Source organism: Schistocerca cancellata, chromosome 3 (assembly GCF_023864275.1).
Source record: "Schistocerca cancellata isolate TAMUIC-IGC-003103 chromosome 3, iqSchCanc2.1, whole genome shotgun sequence".
Taxonomy (NCBI): Eukaryota; Metazoa; Arthropoda; class Insecta; order Orthoptera; family Acrididae; genus Schistocerca; species Schistocerca cancellata.
In genome coordinates this window covers 266,047,486-266,067,631 of record NC_064628.1, presented here as the reverse complement: position 1 = coordinate 266,067,631, position 20,146 = coordinate 266,047,486, and the positions used below count along the sequence as shown (strand labels likewise).

Sequence of the window (20,146 nt, the reverse complement as noted above, 5' to 3'; positions counted from 1 at the left end):
AAATATGAAAAAAACACTAAATGTCCAAAGTGGATGTTGCAATGTCTTTTGTAATTGACTGGTCCATGATACAGCCCCATGGGAGAGTGTTGTGTCAACAACTGTTGTTGAACGCCTCATGTCCTTGTCACCAGCATAATCAGCATCACTGGAGACTTTTAAACAAACTGCATTGTTCTTGTAAATAATTCCACAAGTCATCGTATTCTTCAGGTATCTAAAAATTCTTGTCACTCGATTCCAGTCTTCAACTCAGCATCTCTGTTGTGTGGTGAGTAGCAACTATCATTTTCATAATATATACAGAACTCAAGTCTATCAGGAAACAAATTCACAAATTCACCTTTCTTACCCATGGCAGTATGTTTTCTCTATGGGTGGTATTATTGGTGTGACATGACTGTTTCCTGTAGATTATGAGGAATAATTATTCATGGCCAGAAAAACATCAATCTGCATGACTAACAGTAAAAATCTCATTAGAAAAGTCAATAGTAATATTATCTAAGCAGGCTTCTTTATGAGTGGCACTTTTTTTGTATAGAATAAATTTAATTTTTGAAAAAGATTTCTACAGTTCCATTTGGATAACTATAAAGCCTTAGAACTACCATATTCTGGTCTATCAACTTTATGCAGCTGAATTCACTAATTTGGAACACATTTGGATTACATCAACTTTTGTGAATCTGAGACTATCTTTGACAAAAATTGCAACTCTACCATTTTTTCTGTTTTCTATATATAATGCTTGCAACAACATATACTTGAGGAACAAATATGCCATTTCAGATTCAGTTAGCTAGTATTCTGATGTACAAACCACGTCTACTTTTTACTGCTGCAGTAATGTGCTGATTCTGTATCTTATTCCGAATGCTGGATGTACTGATTTGTAGTATAGTAAGTACTTTATATCTGTTAGTAGTTGGACCTACTCAGCAAGATGTAATTTCCTTCAACACATTAATAGTCCTATTCCTTGTGAAGAATGGAGACTTCTTATCATTCTGACACAATACCATAAAAATTGCTCATCCTGTAATGCAACTCTTCTTGGTCTCATTTGCATTATCTGGATGCTTGCTGCTGCTGTTTCAGATGATAATTTCATTATGCTTCTTCTGGACTTCAGGTTCATTCTCTGGATACTTTCTGGTGCTGTTGTTGTTCATTTTCCTGTGGAGCTTTTGCTCTCAGATGTAATGACGTCTTCTGTTGCTGGGATAGATGCAGTGGCACACAGACATGATCCTGGATGTTTCATTTGTAGGTTTCTTGCTTCCTCTGAAGCTGCTGATGTTTCTGTTGTCAGTACTACTTTGTAGTTGTAAAGCTGCCCTGAGATTTTGCTTCTTCTTTCACTTCTGTAGTCATTGTGACTGTACCTTCCACTGATGCTGTTGGGGATGACACAGCTATTCTCACCATTGACGTCAATTTAGGTGCCTCTGTCCTTATTTCTCCTGAATTTTACACTGACATATTTTGTTCTGATTTCATTTTTGCTGGTAATGGGATCATGATGTTCTTCATACCAGTTGCATCCTTTATCTTTGCCAAGATTTCTATCTCACGTTTCTTCCCTCTGACATTTCTATGGAGACCATGTCTTCTGGCATATTCCCTGAGATCACTGTTCATGTCTACATAAGTAGCATTTGAGATGCTTCTACATATCTTCTTCATGAACTTTCCTTTTGTGGCTGTTAACTCAGTGTTTTCATGTCAATTTTTAATTAACTCATCTTTGTTAAAGGCTAATGATGTAAAAGTTTATGAGTGGTGATTTAAGTCTTTGACTCCTTGAGTGTCCTTGTTGTAGGCTGGCTTGCATTGTGATAGTAATGAAGAGTGCCACCTGGTTCAGAAAAAATAGAGTATCAATAGTATGCTGTCAAATCCTGGTGTTGGAGAGATATCATCAAACCACTTTCAGACTATTTCTTTTCCATTAGATATCAGAATAGTGTGCAGGAAAAACATACACTTAAGTCTTTCCATACAAGCTCCAATTTCTTTTAATTTTTATTGTGATCATTTCTCCCTATGTTAGTTGGCATCAATAAAAATTTTTCACATTCACAAGAGAAAGTTAGAGTTTGAAATTTCATTGTTTATTTATTCGTATTATAGGCAACATTACTCACTTCATTTCAGTTTTCATTACTTTGGCCAGAAAGGCTATATGCTGGTGCTGTACAAAGATCTAGTGCATTTTCTCTGGGTTGTTTTTTCCCTCCTCACAGAAATTTCATTATTATTGAATCAGAAAGGTAGGTAGTTTGCACAATATGTATCAGATATCTTCTATATGTGATATTAGCTTTGGATAATACACAAACATTCAAATACTGCAAATACTGACATAATACCGGGTAATCAAAAAGTTAGTATAAATTTGAAAACTGAATAAATCATGGAATGATGTAGATAGAGAGGTACAAATTGACACACATGCTTAGAATGACAAGGGGGTGTTATTAGAACAAAAAAAAATACAAAAGTCCAAAAAATGTCTGGCAGATGGCACTTCATTTGATCAGAATAGCAATAATTAGCATAACAAAGTAAGACAAAGCAAAGATGATGTTCCTTACAGGAAATGCTTAATATGTCCACCATCATTCCTCAACAGTAGCTGTAGTCGAGGAATAATGTTGTGAACAGCACTGTAAAGCATGTCCGAAGTTATGGTGAGGCACTGGCGTCGGATGTTGTCTTTCAGCATCCCTAGAGATGTCGGTCAATCACGATACACTTGTGACTTTAGGTAACCCCAAAGCCAATAATTGCACGGACAGAGGTCTGGGGACCTGGGAGGCCAAGCATGACAAAAGTGGCGGCTGAGCACACAATCATCACCACATGACGCGTGCAAGAGATCTTTCACACATCTAGCAATATAGGGTGGAGCGCCATCCTGCATGAACATCGTATGTTCCAGCGGGTGTTTATCAGCCAGGCTGGGGATGATACAATTCTGTAACATATCGGCTTTCCTCTCACCCATCACGGTAGCAGCTACAAAACCAGAATCACGCTTTTCCTCGAAGAGAAAAGGCCCGATAACGGTAGATGTGGTAATTCCAACCCATACCATGACTTTCTCGTCATGCAGTGGAGTTTCCTGACAGTTCTAGGATTTTCAGTAGCCCAAATTCTGCAGCTGTGGGCATTGACAGACTCTCGGAGCATGAAATGAGCTTCGTCGATCCACAACACGTTACTCAACCAATCGTCATGTTCCGCCATCTTTTGAAGCACCCACACTGCAAATGCCCTCCACTTCACTAAATTGCTAGGTAACAATTCATGATGCTGATGGATTTTGTACAGATAGCATTGGAGGGTACACCTAAGTGCCAACCAAACAATGATATCAGAACACATATGGAATGCCAGTGCAACGTGTGACTGCACGAGCGCTGACTTCCCCATTCATAGACGAATCAGCTACAGTCTCCATTTCTTCCTCAACTGTCTCAGCAGCATTATGCCTTGTGCTCAGTCGGCCACTACAGGGTCTATCGTCTAAACAACCCGTGGCTTCGATCTTCGAAATCATTCTCGCCACAGCTGCATTTGTCAATGGACATTTACCCGTTTGAATCCCCTTCTTATGGTGATAGGATCATAACACTGAACTAGCACATTCCCCATTCTGATAATACAGCTTCACTAAAAGTGCCTTTTCAGGTAATGTCAACATGCTGCGACTGCTGGTGCATCTGATTCTCTCTCTCATTACAGCTCCTTTTATACATGATTGTCATGCGCAGTCACTGACACTAACATTTTGCTGTCCAGTGCCATCTGTCGGACATTTTGTGAACTTTTTTTTTTCCAACTAAAACCCCATATTATTCCAAGAATGTGTGTCAATTTACCTCTCTATCTACATTATTCCGTGGTTTATTAAGTTTTCAAATTTATACTGACTTTTTGATCACCCGGTACATATTTATACACATGTGAATTGCAAATAACAAAACTGATCACATGATTCTTACAACCTGTAGGCAGCATGTAACAAGATAAATAAAATAAATTTCATGCTCCCACACTTAATTCCTTACATGAACACGTTTTCTCTGCATATAAAAATATTGTTTTTAAAAATTAGCATCTTCTATGAGCCCACACCAGTTACTACTTCTGTCTTTCTTCAAGGAACCCATCAGTACAGTTTATACAGAATGCCTCACAAAGGAATGTCTAACCAGATGTATTGACACTACTAGGTGTAGAATAGGTAAATAATAAGAACAACAGGGAGCTAAATGTTTGGATAACAAAAAATTAATGTTCTGTAGAGTGTTCAAAAGCATTTTGTGTTCTTATAGCTTGGGTGTAATGTTATTATGCGATGACGGATGTATCACTCAAGGCCACAAGAATGGTTTACATGTGTGTTGAGGATTACAGCATTGCAAATTAACTTGTTTGAATTGAGCCTAGAAATTGTTGTTGGATTAGATCTTAAGCAGACAGGCTTTTGGGGTTATAGACATTAAATAATCCATATAAGTGGACCTATGTACCTACAAGAACAGTTATCAAAAGAAAGAAATGTTAGCGAAGGCAGAATCAGTTCAAATATAGGATTAGGGGGTAGAACTCTAGATAAGAGAGAAAAGTAAATAAGATGGATAGGAAAGATGTAGATATGAGCAAATGAGAAGGGGAAGTATGCATTCACCCATATGGGGAAGGCACTACTTGCTACATAGTGTGTTCACCAAAGAACAGTGAACCCTCTACCTAATTACTTCATTTACTTGCAGAAGCTTTCTCAATGCTGCTTGCAAAGTAATGGGCTCCCAATTTCAGAAGAGATTCAAGGTAGAATAGCTGCAATTTTATAAATTTTGTAGATTGGAAATATGGTTTCAATTCAGTAATGTTTTCCAGATCAAATATTTTATTAAATTTAGGATATGCTAGTACATAAGCATTGTCATGGAAAACTAGTCTTGCCTTAAATGGGCATTGGTCCTCATTGAAAAATTTACTGATCTCTTCATTTACTCTACTGGATCATTCTTTTCTTTTGACAAGTACTAAATCCTCTATTTTGATAGTAGTTGGTTTTGTTTTATTGTCATGTCTCCTTTTCTTTTCTGGAGACCTTTCTTCAACATTTCTTTTTAGGGTCTAATTTTCTCATCCTTTGTTAATTCACTCATAGTTGTAAACCCAAGTTTTTTCCCCAATAATGATGGTAAGTTTTTTGCCAAACATTAACTCACAAGTAGCAAAACTAGTAGGCTCATCCTATTAGCTATTTTTATGTTCTCAAAATTTGTTTATATGACTGGCCCAGGCTGTGTTCTTTTTGCTACAATATGTGTGACACAGTCTATTAATCTCTTTCATTACCCTTTGTCTGATACCTCTGTGCAAAAAATAAGTGGAAATTTGTGTGTGTTAGTTTTGTCATCCCCATATATTGCAAAAAAAAAGTTTTGGAAATGAACTGAAGCTAAATTTCTAATTTTCCTACAACTGTTTTTTGTTAACCTTATTTATTTGGCAAAGTTTTACATATTTCAAAAATTGTTCTCACTACAAAAATGTGTTTGCACCCCTTAGTAGAAGCAGGTATTAGTCCTAGAAAATCTCAAATGTGCTATTCCATTTTCAAAGAAAGAAGCTGCATGGAAAGAGATAGAGAAATGCTAGAATGGGGACTAATTGGAGGTCTAACAGTAGATATAACAATCTGTTAATGGTAGTTGTCAAAAAGAATGGAATGTCAGAGTGTTTTTAAGGGAAAGTGATAGACCTGTCAATATTGATGAAATTGTACAAATATACCTGTGGGTATTGAAACTCTGGCATAGCTAAAGAGATCAGGTCCTCTACTCTACAGCTAGTTTACAGCAATATTTTGTGGTCTCTTTTGGATTAAATTTTTTTGTTAATGTATTCACCTAAGCTGTAGACAAATTCTTGGGTAATAAGTTGCTTAATAAAGTAACAGTTTATGTAGATGACAGTTTGGTCACTAGTTCTGACTGGCAGGAGGAATGTAGGGTTTTAGATCAAGTACTGAAAGTTATTCGAGAAGGGGGCATGAAGGTAAAGCTGAGTAAATGTGAATTCGTAAGAAAGAAAACATCTTTTTTAGACCACCTAATTAATGAAAGGATAATATAAGGTACCTTCTTCTGGTAGAGGCAATGGCCTTGCCACAGTGGATACACCGGTTCCCGTGAGATCACCGAAGTTAAGCGCTGTCGGGCGTGGCCAGCTCTTGGATGGGTGACCATCCAGCCGCCATGCGCTGTTGCCAATTTCCGGGGTGCACTCAGCCTCGTGATGCCAATTGAGAAGCTACTCGACCGAATAGTAGCGGCTCCGGTCAAAGAAAATCATCACAACGACCGGGAGAGCGGTGTGCTGACCACATGCCCCTCCTATCCGCGTCCTCACCTGAGGATGACACGGCGGTCGGATGGTCCCAATGGGCCACTTGTGGCCTGAAGATGGAGTGCTTCTGGCAGAAGGGTTGAAGGGGAAGGAAGATGGGTGAAGGAAAAGGACTGGAGAGGTTTAGAAAAAGGGTAGAGCTCAAAGAGACACTCAGGGGAGACTTACTGAATGGAGTGAAAACGAAAAATGTCTTTCTTTCTTATCTCGTCTGGTAAGTCTCTCATGACTCAGGGTTCTATATGACTTTTCCAAACTTTACACTTTTCCTAAACCTCTCCAGTCCTTTTCCTTCACTTCTCTTCCTTCCCTGTCAACCCTTCTGCCAGAAGAAGGAGCTACTAGCTCCAACAGTTTGCATGTGTAAAACCTTTTTTTTATATGTGTGTTCTCCTACCACCACTTGGTGGGTAGATTTTTTGTCTATCAAGTTACCTTACACTGTCAAAAGTTGATTATTTGCATTGTTATAATTAATAAAATGGGAATACAGCATGATCCAGCAAAACTGGAAGCAGCCAAACACTTCCCTACATCTAAAACTAGAAAACAGCTTAAAGCAATGTTTGAATTATTTAAATATTATGGAAAATTTCCTGCGATATAACAATCCATGTTTGAGTAAGGAAATGAAATATACTGTACAGAACTGGACAACAGAGTGTGAAGAGACTTTTCAGATGTTTAAGGGAGAAATAGTTAACAGTAAGTTGTAAAACCTAGACTTTTCTTTGTTTTTGCATGAACTTTGATTCAAATTTTTGTGTTTTGGATGTTGGAATATTTCAGTTAATAGAAAAAAAATGAAAGAGTGGTTCATAGAACCATATCTTTTGCAGCAGAACTTAACATTACCTTGAGAAAAAATAAATGTATCAAAACTGGAAGCACTGGCCATAGTTTTTGGTTTCCAAGAATTTGAAGGATATATATTTTGTTACAACATAAACCTATAGTTTACACAGACCACAAAGCTTTCCTTCCCCCCCCCCCCCCTCCCTCCCCCCCAGTAGTGCAGACAAAACACCCTTATTGGTCACATGGGCTTTGTATTTGCAACAGTTTGATCTGTAGATACATAAAATGGAAGAACATAATAAATGATGGTCTTTCTAGAATGCCTGTAGTGAAAAGAAATGATGATGGTCAGGATATAAATGCGGGTCAAATAAGTCAGCTGAAATATGAGAACTCAATTAGACACATTTAAAGTACATGAAGGGTACAAAATGATGGTAAAAACCTTAAATTAATTTCCAAATATTCTAATTCTGATAGTTATACAAAAGTAAAATGCTGTTACGTTATCCACAAGGGTTTATTATTCAGGAGAAAGACAGCAGATAAACAAGACTGGAAGTTATTTTTCCCTGAGTAACAGATGTACCAATTAATTTACTATCTACATGAGAGTGATGGGACTAGCAAAATAGTGGCTAAGATTCACAGAGTAGTAATATTCAATAATTTGTCAAGAGGAGTCAATAAAAGATTAGCTAGAAGTGATAAATGTGCATGAGTAAAGACCACTGCAGTACCATCAAAACATTTAATACCGTCTGTCTTTTCCAGTGTGCCAAAGGAATTAATTGGTATAGACTTGCTGAGACCATTACTTGCTGTTACCAGGAAGAGGGAACGTATTTTTGTAGCACTGGACACTTTCTAAAAGCATGTAATACTTTACCAAATAAAGAAGGCTAAAACAGAAATCTTGTAGAAAAATTAGAAACAGATTGTTTTCACAATGAGGGGGTACCTAAACCACTTTTTTCAGACAAATGACTTCAGTTTATTTCTGAAAAGTTTTTCTGCAATGTAAGGGGATGTACAAAATTAACCACATAAAAATTTCCATTTATTTTTTTGCCCAGGGATATGAGTGAAAGGGTAAAGAAAGAGATGTGCCATACATATTACAGTAAAAAGCACACAGTTTGGGCCAATAATATAAAGAAAATTTTAGACTACAATAAACAGCTAATAGAATGAATCTCCTGGTTATGCTACTTGTGAGTTAATGTTTCGAAAAAAAAAAAAAACTACCAACATTATTGGGAAAGAAACTGAGTTCACAAGAGCATGCACAGCTGGTGCCCCTGCTCTGTTCAGAATGGTCGGTAGGTTCCTGGACGCATCAGCAGATGCGTTAACTGAAGATTCAGTTGTGAGACATGTTTATTTTTTACAATCCAGAAATCATCTTCTGTTCCTTGGGGCATGCTGTCACATCTGGGAGCTGCTGTGTTCCTGTGGCTGGACCTCTCAGACAATGCGGGAGTGTTCGGTCATTTCCGCAGCTTCTCTCACCTTCCCACACCACATTGTGGAGTTGTCAGATTCTGTGATGCCTGTCGCTATTATCCTACTAGGCACTGCATGTTGCAGTACTGTTGGTTGTCATGATGACCAACACTACAGGCCATCAGGTGATTACATTGTCATGATGTCATTCTGTTTGCCAATCCTGACCTGCCCTCTAGCTAGCTGATGGTGGTTTGGAGGCTGTGACATTACAGCAGCTTATGCCCCAGCTCATTGTCAAGTTGACAGTCTCCTGAATGGCTCATCAGCAGCAATTGTTGTTCCGGTCTTGAAAATGGCTCTTGACATCTCACAAAGATGGAGTCAGCCTCACCCGACAGCAGCAGAGAACTGGAATGATCTTGCACAAGCTGTTACCTAACAGTAATGAAAGTATTGAGTGGGAACAAGGTGAACACCATCAATCCTTCTGATCAAGTGACCAATTACCTGTCATCAGGTGTATTTGTTATTGTTGGGGGAGGGTTTCACTATTAGATGTCATTTGTAATTACTTAACCATTTTCCTTTATTCCTAGCCATCAACAGTCTTGCCCCTGCTACATTTGCTTAATGATTCATTTCGGTACATTAGCCCTCTTGACAAACCCAGAGCAAATAAAGTTGCGAAGTGAATCGTGCTTCTTGCATAATGTTACAGAGGCACACTGGGGCTCACCTATCTCTCTGCCTCTGTCATACACTTCCTCCTGAATCATTTGTAGTCACACACTACCTTGCTACTCGCAGTCACACACTGCCTTGCTAAGCTTGCAGTTTCTGCCAGCCTGCTCACCTGGCATACTCACTTAAGACACATGCCAAGGTTGTTGATACACTGGCCCTCCTGTGGACACAGTGCTTGGCCAGTGAACTTAGAAATGTTTTGTCTTCCCAAGCTGAGCTGTTCTGCTGTACCACAGTACAGTGAAAATTGCCTTATTTTTTGATTCAATAATAATGAAATTTCTGTGGGAAAAAAACAGAGAAAACTATAAGTATGAAAAGGCACTAGAAGTCTGTACAGCACCAGTATAGTATCTTTAAGGATAAAATTATGAAACTTAAACTGAAACAAGTAATGTTGCCTATAATAAGATTAACTGAACAATGAAATTTCAATCTAAAATTTTCTCCTGTGGATGTGAAAAATTTTATTCATATCAACCCACATAGGGAGAAATAATCATCAGAGTAAAATGTATGAGAAATCAGAGCTTTCCCAGAAAGACTTAAGTGTTTGATTTTCCTGCACGCTCTTTGAGTATCGAAGGGAAGAGAAAGAGTCTGAAAGTGGTTCAACAAAGGTTCTACTAGGCACGTAAGTGTGAATTGAAAGGTAGTCATTTAGATGTCGATGAAAAGAAGATTTGTTTTTGTATAGCCATTCAGAATTGAGTAAAGAAAATTGTGTTGTTTTAAAGTGAAGTATTGCCTGCAGTAATTAATATTTGGTCTGATACATCAGGAAGGTAAAGTTTTCTTGCTGTGAGGCATCATTCTTTAGACTCATTATCACAAGTAAAGCAAAGCAAGAATTTAGATATTTAATGATTATGTAAGGAAGAAGGATGTGTAAAGAAGCAACAAAACATAATGAGGTAAATGGGATAATGATGTGGCAGTGAACTGCCAAAATATGATGATGTAATGCAGCAACAAAGTATAATGAGGTTTTTGTAATGATGAATATGAGAGGTATTAAGTATTAAGTGAAGCAGCGATGATTAGGTGCCTTGTCTTTGTGGTAGTTTAATTTTTGTGAATACATTTCTTCAGTTGGCATGTCAGTAAGAAAGGAATTTAATGATTTAACAAACATTACTAGGTTATGAAATATGAATGTGTCCAAGGTATGATATTAACTGTAGTGAACATCTATGTGTATGATGGCCTACTTTGAGCAGTCCATATAAAATTATAATAGAAAATGTTGCAGGGGCAACCATCTGGATGATTGACTGATCTGGCCTTGTAACACTAGCCAAAATGGCCTTGCTGTTGTGGTACTGCGAATGGCTGAAAGCAAGGGGAAACTACAGCCGTAATTTTTCCCGAGAGCATCCAGCTTTACTGCATGGTTAAATGATGACGGCGTCCTCTTGGGTAAAATATTCCGGAGGTAAAATAGTCCCCCATTCGGATATCTGGGTGGGGACTACTCAAAAGGACGTTGTTATCAGGAGAAAGAAAACTGGCATTCTATGGATCGGAGCGTGGAATGTCAGATCCCTTAACCAGGCAGGTAGGTTAGAAAATTTAAAAAGGGAAATGGATAGGTTAAAGTTAGATATAATGGGAATTAGTGAAGTTCGATGGCAGGAGGTACAAGACTTCTGGTCAGGTGAATACAGGGTTATAAATACAAAATCAAATAGGGGTAATGCAGGAGTAGGTTTAATAATGAATAAAAAAATAGGAGTGCGGGTAAGCTACTACAAACAGCATAGTGAATGTATTATAGTGGCCAAGATAGACACGAAGCCCATGTCTACTACAGTAGTACAAGTTTATATGCCAACTAGCTCTGCAGATGCCGAAGAAATTGAAGAAATGTATGATGAGATAAAAGAAATTGTTCAGGTAGTGAAGGGAGATGAAAATTTAATAGTCATGGGAGACTGGAATTCGACAGTAGGAAAAGGGAGAGAAGGAAACGTAGTGGGTGAATATGGATTGTGGCTAAGAAATGAAAGAGGAATCCATCTGGTAGAATTTTGTACAGAGCACAACTTAATCATAATAGTTCAAGAATCAGAAAAGAAGGTTGTATACATGGAAGAATCCTGGAGATACTAAAAAGTATCAGATAGATTATATAATGGTAAGACAGAGATTTAGGAACCAGGTTTTAAATTGTAGGACATTTCCAGGGGCAGATGTGGATTCTGACCACAATCTATTGGTTATGAACTGTAGATTAAAACTCAAGAAATTGCGAAAAGGTGGGAATTTAAGGAGATGGGACCTGGATAAACTGACTAAACCAGAGGATGTACAGAGTTTCAGGGACAGCATATGGGAACAATTGACAGGAATGGGGGAAAGAAATACAGTAGAAGACGAATGGGTAGCTCTGAGGGATGAAGTAGTGAAGGCAGCAGAGGATCAAGTAGGTAAAAAGATGAGGGCTAGTAGAAATCTGTGGGTAACAGAAGAAATATTGAATTTAATTGATGAAAGGAGAAAATATAAAAATGCAGTAAATGAAGCAGGCAAAAAGGAATACAAACGTCTCAAAAATGAGATCAACAAGGAAGTGCAAAATGGCTAAGCAGGGATGGCTAGAGGACAAATGTAAAGATGTAGAGGCTTATCTCACTAGGGGTAAGATAGATACTGCCTACAGGAAAATTAAAGAGACCTTTGGAGATAAGAGAACCACTTGTATGAACATCAAGAGCTCAGATGGAAACCCAGTTCTAAGCAAAGAAGGGAAAGCAGAAAGGTGGAAGGAGTATATAGAGTGTCTATACAAGGGTGATGTACTTGAGGACAATATTATGAAAATGGAAGAGGATGTACATGAAGATGAAATGGGAGATACGATACTGCGTGAAGAGTTTGACAGAGCACTGAAAGACCTGAGTCGAAACAAGGCCCCCGGAGTAGACAACATTCCATTGGAACTACTGACGGCCTTGGGAGAGCCAGTCCTGACAAAACTCTACGATCTGGTGAGCAAGATGTATGAAACAGGTGAAATACCCTCAGACTTCAAGAAGAATATAATAATTCCGATCCCAAAGAAAGCAGGTGTTGACAGATGTGAAAATTACAGAACAATCAGTTTAATAAGCCACAGCTGCAAAATACTAACACGAATTCTTTACAGACGAATGGATAAACTAGTAGAAGCTGACCTCGGGGAAGATCAGTTTGGATTCTGTAGAAATACTGGAACATGTGAGGCTTATCTTAGAAGAAAGATTAAGGAAAGGCAAACCTACATTTCTAGCATTTGTAGACTTAGAGAAAGCTTTTGACAATGTTGATTGGAATACTCTCTTTCAAATTCTAAAGATGGCAGGGGTAAAATACAGGGAGCGAAAGGCTATTTACAACTTGTACAGAAACCAGATGGCAGTTATAAGAGTCGAGGGACATGAAAGGGAAGCAGTGGTTGGGAAGGGAGTAAGACAGGTTTGTAGCCTCTCCCCGATGTTATTCAATCTGTATATTGGGCAAGCAGTAAAGGAAACAAAAGAAAAATTCGGAGTAGGTATTACAATCCATGGAGAAGAAATAAAAACTTTGAGGTTCGCCGATGACATTGTAATTCTGTCAGAGACAGCAAAGGACTTGGAAGAGCAGTTGAACGGAATGGATGGTGTCTTGAAGGGAGGATATAAGATGAACATCAACAAAAGCAAAACGAGGATAATGGAATGTAGTCGAATTAAGTCGGGTGATGTTGAGGGTATTAGATTAGGAAATGAGACACTTAAAGTAGTAAAGGAGTTTTGCTATTTGGGGAGCAAAATAACTGATGATGGTCGAAGTAGAGAGGATATAAAATGTAGACTGGCAATGGCAAGGAAAGCGTTTCTGAAGAAGAGAAATTTGTTAACATCGAGTATAGATTTAATGTCGGGAAGTCATTTCTGAAAGTATTTGTATGGAGTGTAGCCATGTATGGAAGTGAAACATGGACGGTTAATAGTTTGGACAAGAAGAGAATAGAAGCTTTTGAAATGTGGTGCTGCAGAAGAATGCTGGAGATTAGATGGGTAGATCACATAACTAATGAGGAAGTATTGAATAGAATTGGGGAGAAGAGAAGTTTGTGGCACAACTTGACCAGAAGAAGGGATCACTTGGTAGGACATGTTCTGAGGCATCAAGGGATCACCAATTTAGTATTGGAGGGCAGCGTGGAGGGTAAAAATCATAGGGGGAGACCAAGAGATGAATACACTAAACAGATTCAGAAGGATGTAGGTTGCAGTAGGTAGTGGGAGATGAAGAAGCTTGCACAGGATAGAGTAGCATGGAGAGCTGCATCAATCCAGTCTCAGGACTGAAGACCACAACAACAACAACAAAATTATGGGTGTCAAACTCTGTTTTTTATGTATCCTTTGCCTCAACATATAATCAGCATAGACATTAAAAAGCACCAAAAACAAACTGCATCCTTGTTTCATAGCACATCCTCTAATTCTGTCATTTCCATTTTGTGTTTGCCTAATTTTTCCTTCACTCCTTGTGTTACAGTGGATTCTTCTAACTTTACAGTTGCTTCATAAGCTTTTGTCCAAAGCTTCTTATAGTAGTCTAATCAGTCCATGTTAATATTATCTTATTATATTTTGGATCCTGATTCAATGAGTATCGTTTTCTGTATCAGTTCTCACGTTTTTGTTTGCATCAGAAACTAAACCGATTTTGTGACACATTACAAGTTCCTAATCAGGGGCACATTATTTAGTTCATCTGAGTGCTTTGGTAGTTAGGTTTTTGAGTTTCTGTATATTAATCTAATTTATTAGACACAGTTTCTGTGTTTTCGTCAGCGTCTACAGTAGAGTTCTGCAGCTTGTGCCGATAGTTTGTTACCTGGGTAGTTTAGTTTACTATGGTCTTTAATATGAATAGGGACTGTGATTGTTGTGTGTAGATGCAACCCAAGTTGGTGACACTTCAGTGTCAGCTCCAGGCAGTGATGGCTTTGGTTACACAGCTTGAAGCTGCAGGGGATGGACACCACTGTTGTGGGCCGGCCATGGGTATCCAACAGACATACAGCACGTTGAGTCTTCCAATCAGTCCTCACCAGTAGCCAGCCCAGTTACTGCTCACACTGAGGTTGACCCCTCACCTATGATCAAGTGAGAGGTCACCCTAGGACATAGAAGGCAGCGAAAGACTTCCCAGTGGTCCACACGTAAGGCCTCCCCAGTTAGTCTGACAAACAGGTTCCAGGTGTGTCCGTGGCCGACACTGTCACTCAGCCAGATGCCATCACCTGTTCTGTTTTAGAGGAAACCTCTCAGCCTGCAAAATCTGGGCAATCACAGAGGGTGGGGTTATTGATAGTTGGGAGCTCCAACATTAGGCGCATTATGGGGCGCCTTAGGGACATGGTTGTAAAGAAGGGGAAGAAAGCTTATGTGTACTCCGTGTGCATACTGGGTGGAGTCATTCCAGATGTGGAAGGAGTCCTTCTGGATGCCATGAAGAGCACAGGGTGCAGCCAACTGCAGTTGGTGGCTCATGTCGGTACCAATGATGTGTGTCACTTTAGATCATAAGAGATTCTCTCTCGTTTCAAGCAGCTGACAAAAGTCATAAAGGCTGCCAGTCATGCTTGTGACATGAAAGCTGAACTGACCATTTGCAGCATATTCGACAGGACCAATTTTGGACCTATGGTACACAGCTGAGCAGAGGGTCTGAATCAGAGGGTCTGACAGTTCAGCAACCATGTGGACTGCAGATTCCTTGACTTGTTCCATAGGGTGGTTGGGTTCTGGGTTCCACTGAATAGGTCAGGAGTCCACTATAAGCAAGAGGCAGCTACACTTGTAGCAGGGGCTATGTGGTGTGGACTGAGTGGTTTTTTTTAGTTTAGAGGGTCTCAGGAAAATAAAAAAAGGGCTTCAGTCACAAAGGGTGCAGGCCGAACATAGGAAGAACGTAGATACAGGATACTACAGTTGTAAATTGTTGTAGCTGTGTTGGAAAAGTACCAGATCTCCAAGTGCTAATACAAAGCATTGATGCTCAAAATGTTATAGGTACTGAAAGCTGGCTAAAGCTGAAATTTTTGCGATAAACCTGTGTTCCAAAAGGACAGGCTAAACACAGTGGGTAGTGGTATCTTTGTTGCTGTCAGAAGTATCTTATCATGTTTCAAAATTGAAGTAGATAGTTCTTGTGAGTTAGTATGGGCAAAGGTCATCATTGGCACTAAGAATAAAATAAAAATTGGATGCTTTTATTGACCTCCCATCTGCTGAAGGTTCAAAGAAAACTTAGTTTGATTTCAAACTTGTACCTGACTCATATGATTGTAGTTGGTGATGACTAATTTACCCTCGATATGTTGGCAAAAATACGTGTTTAATTCTGGAGGTACACTTAAAACATCATCCAAAATTGTGCCACATGTGTTCTCTGAACATTATTTTGAGCAGTTAGTTCATGAGTCCATGTGAATAGTACAGTAGTGAAAACACACTTGACCTCTTAGCAACAAATAATCCTGAGTTAATAACGAGCATCAAAACAGATACACGGATTAGTGAACACGGGGTTGTCATAGCAAGATTGAATATAGTTACCCCCAAAACCTCCAAAAATAAACGAAAAATATACCTATTCAAAAAACATATAAAAATTCAGTTGATGCTTTCCTGACAGACAATCTCTACTCCTTTCAAATTAACAGTGTAAGGATAAACCAGAAGTAGTTTGAATTCAAAGAAATACACTCCTGGAAATGGAAAAAAGAACACATTGACACTGGTGTGTCAGACCCACCATACTTGCTCCGGACACTGCGAGAGGGCTGTACAAGCAATGATCACACGCACGGCACAGCAGACACACCAGGAACCGTGGTGTTGGCCGTCGAATGGCGCTAGCTGCGCAGCATTTGTGCACCGCCGCCGTCAGTGTCAGCCAGTTTGCCGTGGCATACGGAGCTCCATCGCAGTCTTTAACACAGGTAGCATGCCGCGACAGTGTGGACGTGAACCGTATGTGCAGTTGATGGACTTTGAGCGAGGGCGTATAGTGGGCATGCGGGAGGCCGGGTGGACGTACCGCCGAATTGCTCAACACGTGGGGCGTGAGGTCTCCACAGTACATCGATGTTGTCGCCAGTGGTCGGCGGAAGGTGCACGTGCCCGTCGACCTGGGACCGGACCACAGTGACGCACGGATGCACGCCAAGACCGTAGGATCCTACGCAGTGCCGTAGGGGACCGCACCGCCACTTCCCAGCAAGTTAGGGACACTGTTGCTCCTGGGGTATCGGCGAGGACCATTCGCAACCGTCTCCATGAAGCTGGGCTACGGTCCCGCACACCGTTAGGCCATCTTCCGCTCACGCCCCAACATCGTGCAGCCCGCCTCCAGTGGTGTCGCGACAGGCGTGAATGGAGGGACGAATGGAGACGTGTCGTCTTCAGCGATGAGAGTCGCTTCTGCCTTGGTGCCAATGATGTTCGTATGCGTGTTTGGCGCCGTGCAGGTGAGCGCCACAATCAGGACTGCATACGACCGAGGCACACAGGGCCAACACCCAGCATCATGGTGTGGGGAGCAATCTCCTACACTGGCCGTACACCACTGGTGATCGTCGAGGGGACACTGAATAGTGCACGGTACATCCAAACCGTCATCGAACCCATCGTTCTACCATTCCTAGACCGGCAAGGGAACTTGCTGTTCCAACTGGACAATGCACGTCCGCATGTATCCCGTGCCACCCAACGTGTTCTAGAAGGTGTAAGTCAACTACCCTGGCCAGCAAGATCTCCGGATCTGTCCCCCATTGAGCATGTTTGGGACTGGATGAAGCGTCGTCTCATGCGGTCTGCACGTCCAGCACGAACGCTGGTCCAACTGAGGCACCAGGTGGAAATGGCATGGCAAGCCGTTCCACAGGACTACATCCAGCATCTCTACGATCGTCTCCATGGGAGAATAGTAGCCTGCATTGCTGCGAAAGGTGGATATACACTGTACTAGTGCCGACATTGTGCATGCTCTGTTGCCTGTGTCTATGTGCCTGTGGTTCTGTCAGTGTGATCATGTGATGTATCTGACCCCAGGAATGTGTCAATAAAGTTTCTCCTTCCTGGGACAATGAATTCACGGTGTTCTTATTTCAATTTCCAGGAGTGTAGTATTGGCAGCAATTGAGAGGTTTATACCAAACAATGGAGCTGATTCTCCTTGGTACACAAAACAGGTCAGAACATTATTGCAGAAATAACAACGACAAAAAAACATGTCAAATTTAAGCATATGCAAAATATACTTCAATGCAAGATGCTTATAATAGTTTCCACAACAAAACTTTGTCTTGAAACCTGGCAGAAAATCCAAAGAGATTCTGGTTGTACGTGAAGTATACTAACAGCAAGACACAATCAATGCATTTTCTGCATGATAGCAATGGAGATACTATTGAAGACAGTGCTGCCAAAGCAGAGTTACTAAACACAGCTATCTGAAATGCCTTCATGAAAGAAGATGAAGTAAATATTCCAGAATTCAAATCAAGAACAGCTGCCAACATGAGTAACATAGAAGTAGATATCCTCAGAGTAGTAAAGCAAGTCTTCTGGTCCAGACTGTATACCAGTTAGGTTCCTATCAGAGTATGCTGATGCAATAGCTCCATATTTAAACAATCACATACAACGATTTGCTCAACAAAAGACCCATACCCAAAGAATGGAAAGTTGCACAGGTCGCACCAGTATTCAAGAAATGTAAGAGGAGTAATCCACTAAATCACAGGCCCATATCATTAATGTCAATATGCAAGGATAAGCAGGATTTTCAGACATACACTGTGTTTGAACATTATGAAGCACCTCAAAGAAAACAACCTATTTACACACATTCAACATGGATTAGGAAATATCATTCTTGTGAAACACATCTAGCTCTTTACTTGCATGAAGTGTTGAGTGTTATTGACAAGGTATTTCAAATTGATTCCGTATTTCTGGAAGGCTTTTGAAACTGTAGCACACAAGCAGCTTGTAGTGAACTTGCGTGCCTATGGAATATTGTCTCAGTTATGTGACTGTATTCATGATTTCCTGTCAGAGAGGTCACAGTTTGTAGTAATTGATGGAAAGTCATCAAGTAAAACAGAAGTGATTTCTGGCATTCTGCAAGGTAGTGCATAGGCCCTTTCCTCTTCCTTATCTATATAAATAATTTGGGAGACAATCTGAGCAGCTGTCTTAGGTTGTTTGCAGATGAAGCTGTCATTTATCGACTAGTAAAGACACCAGAAGATAAAAACAAATTGCAAAATGATATAGAAAATATATCTGTATGGTGCGAAAATTGACAATTGACTCTAAATAACGAGAAGTGTGAGGTCATCCATATGAATGCTAAAAGGAATCCATTAAACTTTGGTTACATGATAAATCAGTCAAATCTAAAGGCCATAAATTCAACTAAATATGTAGGAATTATAATTACAAACAACTTAAATTTGAAGGAACATATAGAAACTGTTGTGGGGAAGGCTAACCAATGACTGTGTTTTATTGGCAGGACACTCAGGAAATGTAACAGATTTACTAAGGAGTCTGCCTACACTATGCTTGTCCATCCTCGTTTAGAGTACTGCTGCACACTATGGGATCCTTACCAGATAGGATTGATGAAGCACATCGGAAAAGTTCAAAGAAGGGCAGCACATTTTGTATTATTACGAAATAGGGGAGAGAGTGTCACTGAAATGATGCAGGATTTAGGATGGACATCATTAAAACAAAGGCATTTTTCACGAAATTCCAATCACAAACTTTCTCCTCTGAATGTGAAAATATTTTGTTGGTGCCAACTTACATAGGGAGAAATGATCATCATGATAAAACAAGAGAAATCAGAGCTCATACAGACAGATATAGGTTTTCGTTCTTTCTGCATGCTATATGAGATTGGAATAATAGAGAATTGTGAAGGTAGTTCAATAAACCCTCTGATAGGCACTTAAATGTGATTTTCAGAGTATCCATGCAGATGTAGATATGAATCTGTCTCAGGTTCTCCTGTTTAACTGACCTGCATAGCTGCTTCATTTCTTTCATTTCTGTTGTTAGTCTCTTGTATTTGTCTTTGTTTTATGTTGCCTTGTTTTTTATCCATTTAAGGTACGCAACATTTCTTTTTTTTTTTTTTTTTTTTTTTTTTCCTCTCTCTTTACTTAACCTCTGCATATCATCATTACAGTATTTCTGGTATTTCTTTTCTTCCTTCGACATTTGTGTACAGTAGCTTCTGAAGCAAATTTTCCTATTAAAGTTTTGATGTTCTCCTATTCTTGTTGCAAATATTTGCCCTCCATTTTTTCATTATCATATGTATTCAGTCAGCCCTTGATGATTTTCTAATGGAAGTTTGTCTAAGAAGCTAGGTTTTGTTGCTACTTTTATCATACTTAATTTTCAACCATCTGGCTGAATGTTTACTGTTGACATGGGCATTTAATGATCTTTGTTTAGTTCTTCTCACCAGTGTATTCTCATATCTGCGAATGTCAAAGCTGTTTTCTGATTGGCCAGAAAGTAGTCTATTACTTATTGGCATCCTCTCTCTCCCTGGATTCTTTTGTGTATTTCTTTATGCTTGAAGTATGTGTTCATAATATGGAAGTTACTGAAACATGAGTAATAAATATTTTTTTAAAAAAATGAATACAAAC

At 39.5% G+C, this 20,146-nt stretch overlaps 1 protein-coding gene across 1 annotated transcript in view; it reads left to right on the top strand.

Annotated features, from left to right (window-relative positions):
* LOC126174922 (cytosolic carboxypeptidase Nna1-like) overlaps positions 1 to 20,146 on the top strand; it is a 551,652-nt gene that overhangs the window by 429,159 nt on the left and 102,347 nt on the right. The gene's annotated exons all lie outside the window — the stretch shown is intronic.